The following is a 12,309-nucleotide window of genomic DNA, read 5'->3' on the forward strand; positions in this document are numbered from 1 at the left end:
AATACTTTTTGCTAGAATGTCGAAATACCTGAATAAGTTCAAAATACTGAGTCCACCTCAGCATGGCTTCAGGAGTGGCCGGTCAACGCAGACGGCTGCGCTTAGTTTCATAGAATCCGTGTACCAGGGTATGCATAGCAACTCATATGTTGCAGGTCTGTTTTTTGACTTGTCTTGTGCCTTCGATACACTATCGTTTGAATTTATTTTAACTAAATGCTACAGCCTAGGGGTTCAGGGGAATATTTCTTGACTGGTTGCGTAGCTACCTCAATCAAAGATATATGCGTGTTACAGTTGGTTCCACCTATTCGGAAAAGTTCCCTATTGATTGTGGAGTTCCCCAGGGCTCCGTCCTGGGACCACTATTATTTTTATTGTTCATCAATGATTTGCCTATTCACATCTCTCTTTTTTTGCTGGTTCTATTTGCCGACGACACATCGGTAGTGGTTTTGGCACGGAGTAGGGAGGAGCTTCGCCAGGCTTGCGAAGCAATTATAGGTCAGTTCGTTTGTTGGTGCCGGGCAAACAGAGTTGTGGTAAATGTGAACAAGACAGTCTGTATCTACTTCGGATCAAGGAATTGTCCTGATGACACTTTAATAATGCGTCATTCTAATACAGTGATAACATCTACTGACAGTACTAAATTTTTGGGTGTATATATGGATAGGAAAATGAGCTGGTCTGCACATGTTGATATGCTCTGGAAGAAGCTAAATTTTTCATTTTAGGCAATCAATAGAGTAAGGGATACGCTACCCCTCTTCTTCTTCTTCTTCTTCTTCTACGTGCGGTGCCCCACCGGGCTGAACTGAGGCCTCGTGACCCATTGTTCGTCCGCTTGTAGTTGGAGAGACTTAAACTCTGTGACATGCTGACAAAAATGCCACAAGTCGACAGAGAGGTGTCCCTCTCACCATTGGAGTTGTGGGTGTTCTGTTTCCTAGATGTGTCATCTAGAACGCTCCCGAAACTCCCCAGACTGGTTTGCCAACAGCGAAACTCATATCGCACCTATTTTGGAGGCAAAATACAAAGCGATGAAAACAGCAATTAACAAGCCTGGCGATAATGCAGCCCGAAAGAGTCTTATGAACATTAAACGCGAGGTCCGTCAAGAAATAAGAAAAATCAAGGATAGCTGGTGGAAAGAAAAAGCTAGGGAAATACAAGCTTACGCCGATAACCATGACTACAGGCGTTTTTTCGAAGCTATCAAAACAGTTTATGGTCCAAGCAGAAAAGCTAACTTTCCTTTAAGTGATGCTCATGGAGCTATACTAACAGATGATAGAAAAGTACTCGAAAGATTGAAGGAGCATTACTCTCAGGTCTTGAATCAAAATAACGACTCGGATTTATCCATTTTAGACCTGCTCCTCGCGTATAGTCCGATGACATCGCTTGATGACGAAATTTCAATGTCCGAAATCATAAGTGGGTACAAAATAAGAAAAATGATAAGTCACCAGGTCTAGACGGCGTCCCAGCAGAGATATTCAAAGCCCTGGATGAAGACATCGTCAATAGTCTCCTAGTTCTATTCCGCAAGATCTGGGAAGATGTGCCACAAGACTTCAGAGACGCTTTAGTTATCAACCTCTATAAGAACAAAGGCGATACGTCAAATTGCAATAATTACAGGGGCATATCGTTGCTCAGCTTGGTTGGCAAAATTCTCTCGAAGATTATGGCTAATCGTCTGATTCCACTTTTAGAAACTCTTTTCTCAACCAACTCTGGAATAAAACAAGGCACCGTGTTAGCGCCTTTACTGTTCAATATTTTCGCCACAGCTGTCTCGATAATTGCTGACATGAGTATGCCTGTAAGAGGTGTTGGAATAAGATTCAGATTTGATGGAGGCCTATTTAACCTGAAGCGCCTCAGAGAAAAAACCTGTTCAATGTTTATCACGGAACTTCAATATGCAGACGACTGCGCACTTATTGCTAGCAGCCCAGACTATCTACAGATAATACTGGACATACAAATATATACTTAGCTTTAGGCCTTAGACTCAATATCGACAAAACCAAAATCCTAGTAAGTTGTTCATTAATGATTTGCCTATTCACATCTCTCTTTTTTTGCTAGTTCTATTTGCCGACGACACATCGGTAGTGGTTTTGGCACGGAGTAGGGAGGAGCTTCGCCAGGCTTGCGAAGCAATTATAGGTCAGTTCGTTTGTTGGTGCCGGGCAAACAGAGTTGTGGTAAATGTGAACAAGACAGTCTGTATCTACTTCGGATCAAGGAATTGTCCTGATGACACTTTAATAATGCGTCAATCTAATACAGTGATAACATCTACTGACAGTACTAAATTTTTGGGTGTATATATGGATAGGAAAATGAGCTGGTCTGCACATGTTGATATGCTCTGGAAGAAGCTAAATTCTTCATTTTATGCAATCAATAGAGTAAGGGATACGCTACCCCTCTTTTTCTTCTTCTTCTTCTTCTACGTGCGGTGCCCCACCGGGCTGAACTGAGGCCTCGTGACCCATTGTTCGTCCGCTTGTAGTTGGAGAGACTTAAACTCTGTGACATGCTGACAAAAATGCCACAAGTCGACAGAGAGGTGTCCCTCTCACCATTGGAGTTGTGGGTGTTCTGTTTCCTAGATGTGTCATCCTTAGGTCCTCAAGGTTGATACAGAAGAACAAAAAGCCTCTCTGCATTCCTTTACTAGGTGTGAGTTAACCCTTTCCTCAGAAAGGGATTTCAGGGTTCCCTGACTGTCACAACAAATATAGATGTGTTTTCCGGAGTACCCTCTGCGGATGTTCTCCAGTGTGCAGGCTAGAACAGCATACAGTTCCGCTTGCACTATGGAACAGTCCTTCCCTAGGGGGATGGATAGATTGAAACGAGGTCCCACAATTCCCACTCCAGTCCCTGTGGGCATCACAGAGCCATCGGTGAACCAAATGGGACCTTCGGGCTCAAGAAACCTGTTTGATGTAGACCATAGGTCTTTGTCAGGGACAATTACCCTGTAGGGTTCGGCAAAGTAGAAGCTGGTGCCCGCGCGGTCCCTTCTATGGAGAAGGGATGCGTTGGCATCCCCCACCATCTTAAGAGTCCTCGCTCTTAAGTGTGTGGCTGTGTAATCAATGTATTCACTGAATCAATTAATTCATTGTATAATTAGCGCACTACATGATTGCTGAAAAAAATATGTATGTATATTTGTACTTTGACTGCAAAAAACAGGAATTTTTTATTTAGCTTAACCACCTCGTATTTATACGGACATAGTCCAGCCATGGACGTATTGATATATGATGAGGATATACAGATACGTGCATGGCTGGACCAACTGATAAATGGAACCATGGTGCATGGTCCAGCTATCCACGTACCAACATATATCAAACATATTTCGATACGTGAATGGCTAGACCATGCTCTTTATGGAATAAAACTGAAATAGAATCTTTCTTCAAATGAGATAACGAGATAACAGAAAAGAATAGGAAGTATAGAATTCCTCTTATTATGACTTCAAATGAAAAATATAAAGATCAGAGAATAAAATGGTGAAACATCACTTTTGAACTAAGGAATAGTCTGAAAGCCTATAACAACAGAAAGAAGGAGGAGCTGTGGAATCAATTTATCCACTGAATCAATTCATTTCCTGCATGTTTAGCCCACTGCAGGATTGCAAGAAAAAAATATATACGTGTATTATTATTTAAAAAAGAAATGGTGTTGAGAAATATTGTAATAATCGCACCCCAGTATCTCGATCAGTGGAAGAGCGGCTTTCCACTGGTCATGGGGTGATTATTTTTAGATGTTAAATACACAATAAGAAGGCCCTCGAAAGGGAAAAAAAAAAAAAAAATGTGGATCCGGCCCGTCGCACGAAGGACAGGTCTTGAAGTTGATATTATTTCTGGGGAGAAGTTTAAATGAAACTCAGGAACAACTTTAACAAATAAATCTATTGGAAAATAAAATTAGAACTTCTCTTACAAATACGTACTCGGTCCCAAAACGACCAACAAAAATCTTCAATCTCTTAAACACATCCAAATAAGCGCCAAACAATAAAACATAATTTCATAACCAAAATCTTGGATTAAAATTCAACTTCCCAACTTAGCGTGCAATAATAAATCAATGCTTTATCAATGAATCTTTAGAGGAGCTTTCAAGACTCTGGACGAATAAAATTGGAACTTTCTACCTTTTTCTGCGACTGCTGTTTGGCTGACGCTGCCGATGAAAACTTTCGACACCAGACTCTACCCGCACTTATCGGCGAATTCTTTACACTCAACCGAACTTCCCGCACTTTTCCGTCGCAAACGTTTTTCGCTTTAAAATTCCCTATCCAAAAGTTTAACACAATTTTATATCTGGACGTACTACAAATCAAAATAGACGATCACTCCTCGAATGCTACTTTACTGAGTTCCGATACACTGACTTTAACTTCAAATTATCTCCAAATTTCTTCAACTACCAAATTCCTGATATTCCGGTTCTACTTGAACAAAAATCAACAAAGATAAAGGACTGGACTTTTCTCTACACTGACTTTTCCAAATATCTATGAGCCGACCGAGTCTCTGATTCTATTCCGTGATCTACCTAGCCTTTTCTCTTACTTCGTGAAAACCTGATTATTCTAAGTCCCTATACTTCTTCCTTACTGACTGACTCTATAAAAGATTTATAACTTCTCTACTTATCCGTACCGACTCGAAGGGGTATATTTTCGATATTTTTCAGATCACGTCCCCGGACCGACTTTAAGGGGTATTATTTCTGATCACGCTCCCCGGACCGACTGACTAACTTTTTCCGATGTACTTTTTCCCCGGTCTTTCTCTCCCACGCTATGGGTGGTACCAAAACGTCCCAAAATCGAAATCATTGGACGATCATTCTTGCTGAGTTGAAAAATCAGCGTTCCCAAGCTGGGTGGTTACAAGAAAATTTCGGCTACTTCGAATTCTGAGAACTGTTTTCCTCTCAGGGTCTCCAGACTAATAAATCTTTCTTAATATACATGACTAACCATTTTCGCTTGTTCCGAAGTCCTTATCACCGGATATTGAAATCAATTAAAGATCTCCTTACTGAGTGTCATGAAAAACATTTTCTACTCTTATCGATAAGGTTATTATTTAAACTCCCGCGACTTAATACCGTGTGATCTCAAGCGCCTCAAAGTATCATATTTCCAACTAAAAATCGCCTCTGCAGCACGTCTGCTACAATGTATAAAAAATTCTAGCGATACCTTTTTCGAATTATGCCAAATTTATTCGGAATCTCGCATTCCGATTTATTACAACACTCCCTCCTTTTAAAAAGTTTTGGCATTGGATGCCACAACTTTTCCTAAATCATCATATATTCGTCCAAAGTCCATCATGTCCTGCTCTTTCCTAAAACTAACATTCACAAACTTAAGTTTCATAAGCGAATTTATCTCACAAGCTACACTTCCTTCCTCATCACTTAACCTACAAATGCTCTAACTCTACTTATGTAGTAGTCCTTTAAATCACACATCATATTTAAGCTCTATAAACATAAAATAACAAAAAAACAAACATAAACAAACTAAACCTAAATAGTACACTCTTCGGACAATGGTCATCAAAACAGTTTCTACCCTCATCTTTTCCTTAGGTTCAATTTTCGGAATTCTTTCTCACTATCGCGAACATTCTCACACAACTATAGACATCCTCGGAATCATGTGGAATAACTCTTCAGGTGAAAAACCAAAAGTTACCTCAGGTGGAAAAGCTTCTTTACACGGAACGCCACTGTTCAACCCGTGCTAATGTCCATATCGTATGATCATCTGGGTTACGAAAACACAAACTCAGTTCGACCTTGTTGACGCGGCACATTATTCGGCGCATCGTTTACCGGCTATGTCTCTCAGTCCAGTGTGGTATCACTATTGGTAAAATTGGGTGTAACCCTGGATATTGCTCGATTTGTTTTTGGTAGCCTACTTTCGACGTCGGATTTGCTCGAATTTTAACGTCGTTATTCGTCTCCCATAAGTTGAAAATATTCTTTACTGAGTGATGCATTTTGATTAATCGCAGTTTGGTGAGCTTATACTATTCCTTCTTGAAGGTCAAAGTATGTAGTGGACAGTCTATGTCCCGCCGTCTCTAATCTAATTCTCTTCTGGTTGCCTTCCACTCGCATCTCTCGAAGAACCCTTTTAAGCTGAACCATCGTCGTTCTACTGATGACGATTACGTCTACCTCTGGATGATGAATTTCGAGCCTTATATGCGGACCGACATTGTTCCATAAACCGCACTTGATCAGTTCAGAATACCCTCGTACGCACACGTTCACATTTGAGTTGAATGTCTCTCATTTCTTCTTTCTAATTCTTTGACGCACAACTTAACATTTCTAATGAAATAGCCGCAATATTCGGTTTTCTGCACTATGGTATACTATCGCCGTCGCCACCTGGTAACTAAGGTTAATCACCATTCAGAGGTTATCCCACCGCTGTCACCAGTGTAATAATCGCACCCCAGTATCTCGATCAGTGGAAGAGCGGCTTTCCACTGGTCATGGGGTGATTATTTTTAGATGTTAAATACACAATAAGAAGGCCCTCGAAAGGGAAAAAAAAAAAAAAAATGTGGATCCGGCCCGTCGCACGAAGGACAGGTCTTGAAGTTGATATTATTTCTGGGGAGAAGTTTAAATGAAACTCAGGAACAACTTTAACAAATAAATCTATTGGAAAATAAAATTAGAACTTCTCTTACAAATACGTACTCGGTCCCAAAACGACCAACAAAAATCTTCAATCTCTTAAACACATCCAAATAAGCGCCAAACAATAAAACATAATTTCATAACCAAAATCTTGGATTAAAATTCAACTTCCCAACTTAGCGTGCAATAATAAATCAATGCTTTATCAATGAATCTTTAGAGGAGCTTTCAAGACTCTGGACGAATAAAATTGGAACTTTCTACCTTTTTCTGCGACTGCTGTTTGGCTGACGCTGCCGATGAAAACTTTCGACACCAGACTCTACCCGCACTTATCGGCGAATTCTTTACACTCAACCGAACTTCCCGCACTTTTCCGTCGCAAACGTTTTTCGCTTTAAAATTCCCTATCCAAAAGTTTAACACAATTTTATATCTGGACGTACTACAAATCAAAATAGACGATCACTCCTCGAATGCTACTTTACTGAGTTCCGATACACTGACTTTAACTTCAAATTATCTCCAAATTTCTTCAACTACCAAATTCCTGATATTCCGGTTCTACTTGAACAAAAATCAACAAAGATAAAGGACTGGACTTTTCTCTACACTGACTTTTCCAAATATCTATGAGCCGACCGAGTCTCTGATTCTATTCCGTGATCTACCTAGCCTTTTCTCTTACTTCGTGAAAACCTGATTATTCTAAGTCCCTATACTTCTTCCTTACTGACTGACTCTATAAAAGATTTATAACTTCTCTACTTATCCGTACCGACTCGAAGGGGTATATTTTCGATATTTTTCAGATCACGTCCCCGGACCGACTTTAAGGGGTATTATTTCTGATCACGCTCCCCGGACCGACTGACTAACTTTTTCCGATGTACTTTTTCCCCGGTCTTTCTCTCCCACGCTATGGGTGGTACCAAAACGTCCCAAAATCGAAATCATTGGACGATCATTCTTGCTGAGTTGAAAAATCAGCGTTCCCAAGCTGGGTGGTTACAAGAAAATTTCGGCTACTTCGAATTCTGAGAACTGTTTTCCTCTCAGGGTCTCCAGACTAATAAATCTTTCTTAATATACATGACTAACCATTTTCGCTTGTTCCGAAGTCCTTATCACCGGATATTGAAATCAATTAAAGATCTCCTTACTGAGTGTCATGAAAAACATTTTCTACTCTTATCGATAAGGTTATTATTTAAACTCCCGCGACTTAATACCGTGTGATCTCAAGCGCCTCAAAGTATCATATTTCCAACTAAAAATCGCCTCTGCAGCACGTCTGCTACAATGTATAAAAAATTCTAGCGATACCTTTTTCGAATTATGCCAAATTTATTCGGAATCTCGCATTCCGATTTATTACAATATAACCGGTTTGTCGAGTTACTAACACTGTCAGAATTCAAATCAGCAATATTCTAGAACAGTTTCTTAGGTGGAAGTAATCGGTTTGAAAATTCATTTTTGTACAAGCGTGCGCGTTCAACCCTTTTCCCGCACGCATTGCAAGTTGCAAAGAGTCACTATCCTAAAGGGTGCGAGAAAAACGCCTGCTATTTCTTTACCGCACGCATCTGCGTGCGGGAATGGATTAGCAGGAGTTTATAATTCTCTTCATTCTTTTCACCTTGTACATTAGGAATATCTAAAATTTTTGAATTCAAAGAATTATTTTCAACAAATTTTCTTGAGATCATATTCTTTTGTTCCAGATCATCAAATTGTGAGATCTTCAAGTCTTGATCTTGTACTAATTTGAAATTTTTAATGCAATCCAAACCAATTAAAAAATCATAACTGAAATTTTCATTGTCTACTACATAAATGTCCATAATTTTTTCTACATTGAAGATTTTGATTTTAAGCGTTACTATACCTTTTGTTTTTCCATCACCATTAATAGTCCTCAAGTTCACTATCTGTATGTTACTTGCAATTTTTGTTGACTTTATTTTCAATAATTTTGCATTAATCAACGATACATTCGAACCTGAATCATATACTCCAAAAACTTCTAGAATATCATTCAATAGTAACTTAACTTTTATTAATGGTGGCTTATCTAGTTTTTTGGATTCTTTTCATTCAATTCAATCTCCAATGCAGTGTTATTCACGGTCTTCAAAACTCCCCCATGGTTTTCCTTTTCAAACCAGCAATTCTTCTCAGGATGATAACGTTTACCTTTTTCTTTACTAATACAAATTTGGCATGGTTTTTTTTCATCATTTCGTTTAGGTTTTTCCTCAGGATTCATAGTTTTTCTTTTGTCGTATTTATTACTATTATTCTTTGCAACCAAATGTTCAAGTTTTCCAATTTCATTATAAAGATCTTCAGTTTCTCGTAAAATTTCTCTATCAATTTTATCTGCAACATAATTAGGTAGACCAAACGCTATTAGGTCTATAAGTGTCCCAGTATCGATTGACTTCCTCACTTCTAATAATAATTTCTCTTTTTTCAAGGCATACTCAAGCAATGAACCTGCTTGATATTTGAAGGCTAAAGCATGTCTGGCTGGTGACCATCCTTTGTTCGCGAAGGTATCACAAAAATTTCTCTCCCATATATTCCATTCTGCTTCTATCGAATATTTAATCATCATACAGCTGTACCACTCTGCTCCGGAAAATTGCAAGAAATGTTTTAAAATTTCAATTTTCTTTTTGTCCTCATTTACTTGGAAACGTTCACATTCTTTATTAAAATTTTCAATCCATTGGTTTGCATTCAAATTTCTGCCAGTGAATTTCTCTATCATGAAATCATTCGCAACTTGTCCTAAATTCTGTGATTGGAATTGTGTTGGCTTATAGTTAATTAACTTCTCTACAAAATTTTTCAAGATTTTTTCTGAGCCAGTTGGGATAGATTTATCAGTATTTGCTTCTGCCTTGATTTCTTCCAAGTAAATATCATCAAACTGTACATTTTTCTCTTCATCCAAATAAGTTTTCGATATATCTTCCGTTAGTTTTATCCATATTCTTCTTTTTTGATATCTTTTTGTTAATGATTTTTTTACTTTCACATAGTTTGGAGTGTTAATAAGTTGTTGGTGCAAATTAACTGGTTGGTATTCATCTGGTAATTCAAAAACCTCTCCATCAGTTGTTGCTATTGAAGTTACACATATAATGTTTGATTTTCCATCCGCTGTTGGTTTTACGGTGAAATCAAATCTCAGTTTATCCATGATTTGTGGAATAGATGCAGAAAATGTTGTTTTATAATGAATAGAGACTCAATTGCGTTTCTCTGAAACAATAGAGGGAATCTTTATTAACAATATCAAAGCTCACAATATAACAAACCTGAAACAATAGAGGAAAACAACATTTAAAGCCTCTAATTCAATCTTCTGAAACTATTTATTATGACGCTTCGAAAAACTTTAAAATTTATTTTAAAGTGTCAGTTCGGCCATTCCAGGTAACACGAATATAATATTTAAGAAAAGCTTCACGATTATAACGCTTTTCTTTACACATATATATATATATATATATATATATACATATATGTATATATATATATATATATTTAAATATATATACAGGGTGATTCCGGAGGAGACCGTCAGATTTTAGGTGAAGTATACACTAGTTAAGGCAGTTTCGAAACAATGTTTGGTTTATGGTTGGGGGCCTTCATTGAGAGTCTACAGGGTGATTTATCCGATTCGACCGATTTTTCTTTTATTCATAACTTTGGTGTGGCTTGATCAATCTTGATGAAATTTTCAGTGTAGAACAATATGATTGTCTTCTTTCAATAATTCCAACACTTTCTCAAAAATACAGGGTGGGAATTATGATAGGTTCAGATTAAGTTTGCAGGTTGAAAAAACACCCTGTACATTCCGTTTTCAAGAATTTTCTACATGCTTCAGATTTTATCATAAGTTTACATTACTAGGGCGTTTTTAATTTTTTTGGCACACATCCAGTTTTCCTAGAAAAATTTTTCAAGGATGAACAATATCGTTATTTCGCTCCAAGGCATTGAGAATATTCTGAACTGGAATGTAAACCGGTGTCGTCCAATGATACAAAGCTCTCCCTGAGTCCTAAAGTAGTTCTTTCAAATTCGAAATTCATATTTAATCACTCATTTTCTGATGTATAAAATCATTTAATCCAGAAAATATCTTTATACCTACCTACTTAAACCAAAAAATCTACAACTTATACAGAATAAACATTCGAAACATATCATGAACGGCAAAACTAAGGATTAACACAAAATTTATATAAAATGTTCGAAATGATTTCCCCTTTTTTGAATACATATTCGATACCTTTTTATTAAATTTCCATTTGACCTTCTAATGAGGGATTGATTTTGCTTCAAGATATTACATTCCTCGAGAATCCTTTCAACTAGGTGTTCTCTACTTCTAATTTCAACCTTATAAACTCTTGTTTTCAGATATTCCCACACAAAATAGTCTAAAGGGTTCAAATCAGGAGATCTTTGTGGCCAAGCAATAGGGCCTTCACGACCAATCCATCTGTTCGGATAATTTACATCCAGGTGATTTCTCACATTCAATGCAAAGTGAGCGTGGTGCTCCGTCATGCTGAAAGTACATAGAGCGGATATGTACATTTTCCAATAAATTTGGTAAAATATTTTCCAAAAAATCTAGGTAAATTTCACCATTTAATCTTTCCGCAAAAATGTGAGGGACAACTAAATTTCCGTCTATTGTTCCAAGCCAAATATTGGCAGAAAATCTGTGTTGTGTATTATGACTCTTCTTCGAATGCGGGTTGTCTCTTGCCTATTCGTGGGAATTGTGGATATTAAAAATTCCATTCTTAGTGAACATAGCCTCGTCGCTGAATAGAATACGAAAAATAGTTCGTTGGTGACTAATAACCCAGCGACAAAATTGTAATCGTTGGGGCAGATCTTGTGGCAACAGTTCTTGCACCTTTTGGTAGTGGTTTGGGTGGAATTGTTCTTTCTTCAAAGTCTTGCTCACTTTGCTCTGCGAAATTCCTAATTCGGTACTAATTTGACGAGTAATTCTTTGAATTAAATGATTTTATACATCTGAATATGAGCGATCAAAAATGAATTTCGAATTTGGAAAATTTATTTTAGGACTCTGGAAGAGCTTTATATTATTGGACGATACAGCTTTACCATCTAGTTCAGAATATTCTCACTGCCTTGGAGCAAAAAAACGATATTGTTCATCTTTGAAAAATTTTTCTAGGAAAAATGGACTTGTGCCAAAAAAAATAAAAATGTTCCAGTAATGTCAACTTAATGTAGAACCTGAAGCAAGTAGAAAATTTCTGAAAACGGAATGTACAGGGTGTTTTTTCAACCTGCATATTTAATCTGAACTCATCATAATTCCCACCCTGTATTTTTGAACAAATGTTGGAATTATTGAAAGAAGATAATCATATTGTTCTACACTGAAAATTTCATCATGATTGATCAAGCCATACCAAAGTTATGAATAAAAGAAAAATCAGTGGAATCGGACAAATCACCCTGTAGACTCTCAATGAAGGCCCCGAACAATAAACCCAACAT

Source organism: Coccinella septempunctata, chromosome 5 (genome assembly GCF_907165205.1).
Source record: "Coccinella septempunctata chromosome 5, icCocSept1.1, whole genome shotgun sequence".
Lineage (NCBI taxonomy): Eukaryota > Metazoa > Arthropoda > Insecta > Coleoptera > Coccinellidae > Coccinella > Coccinella septempunctata.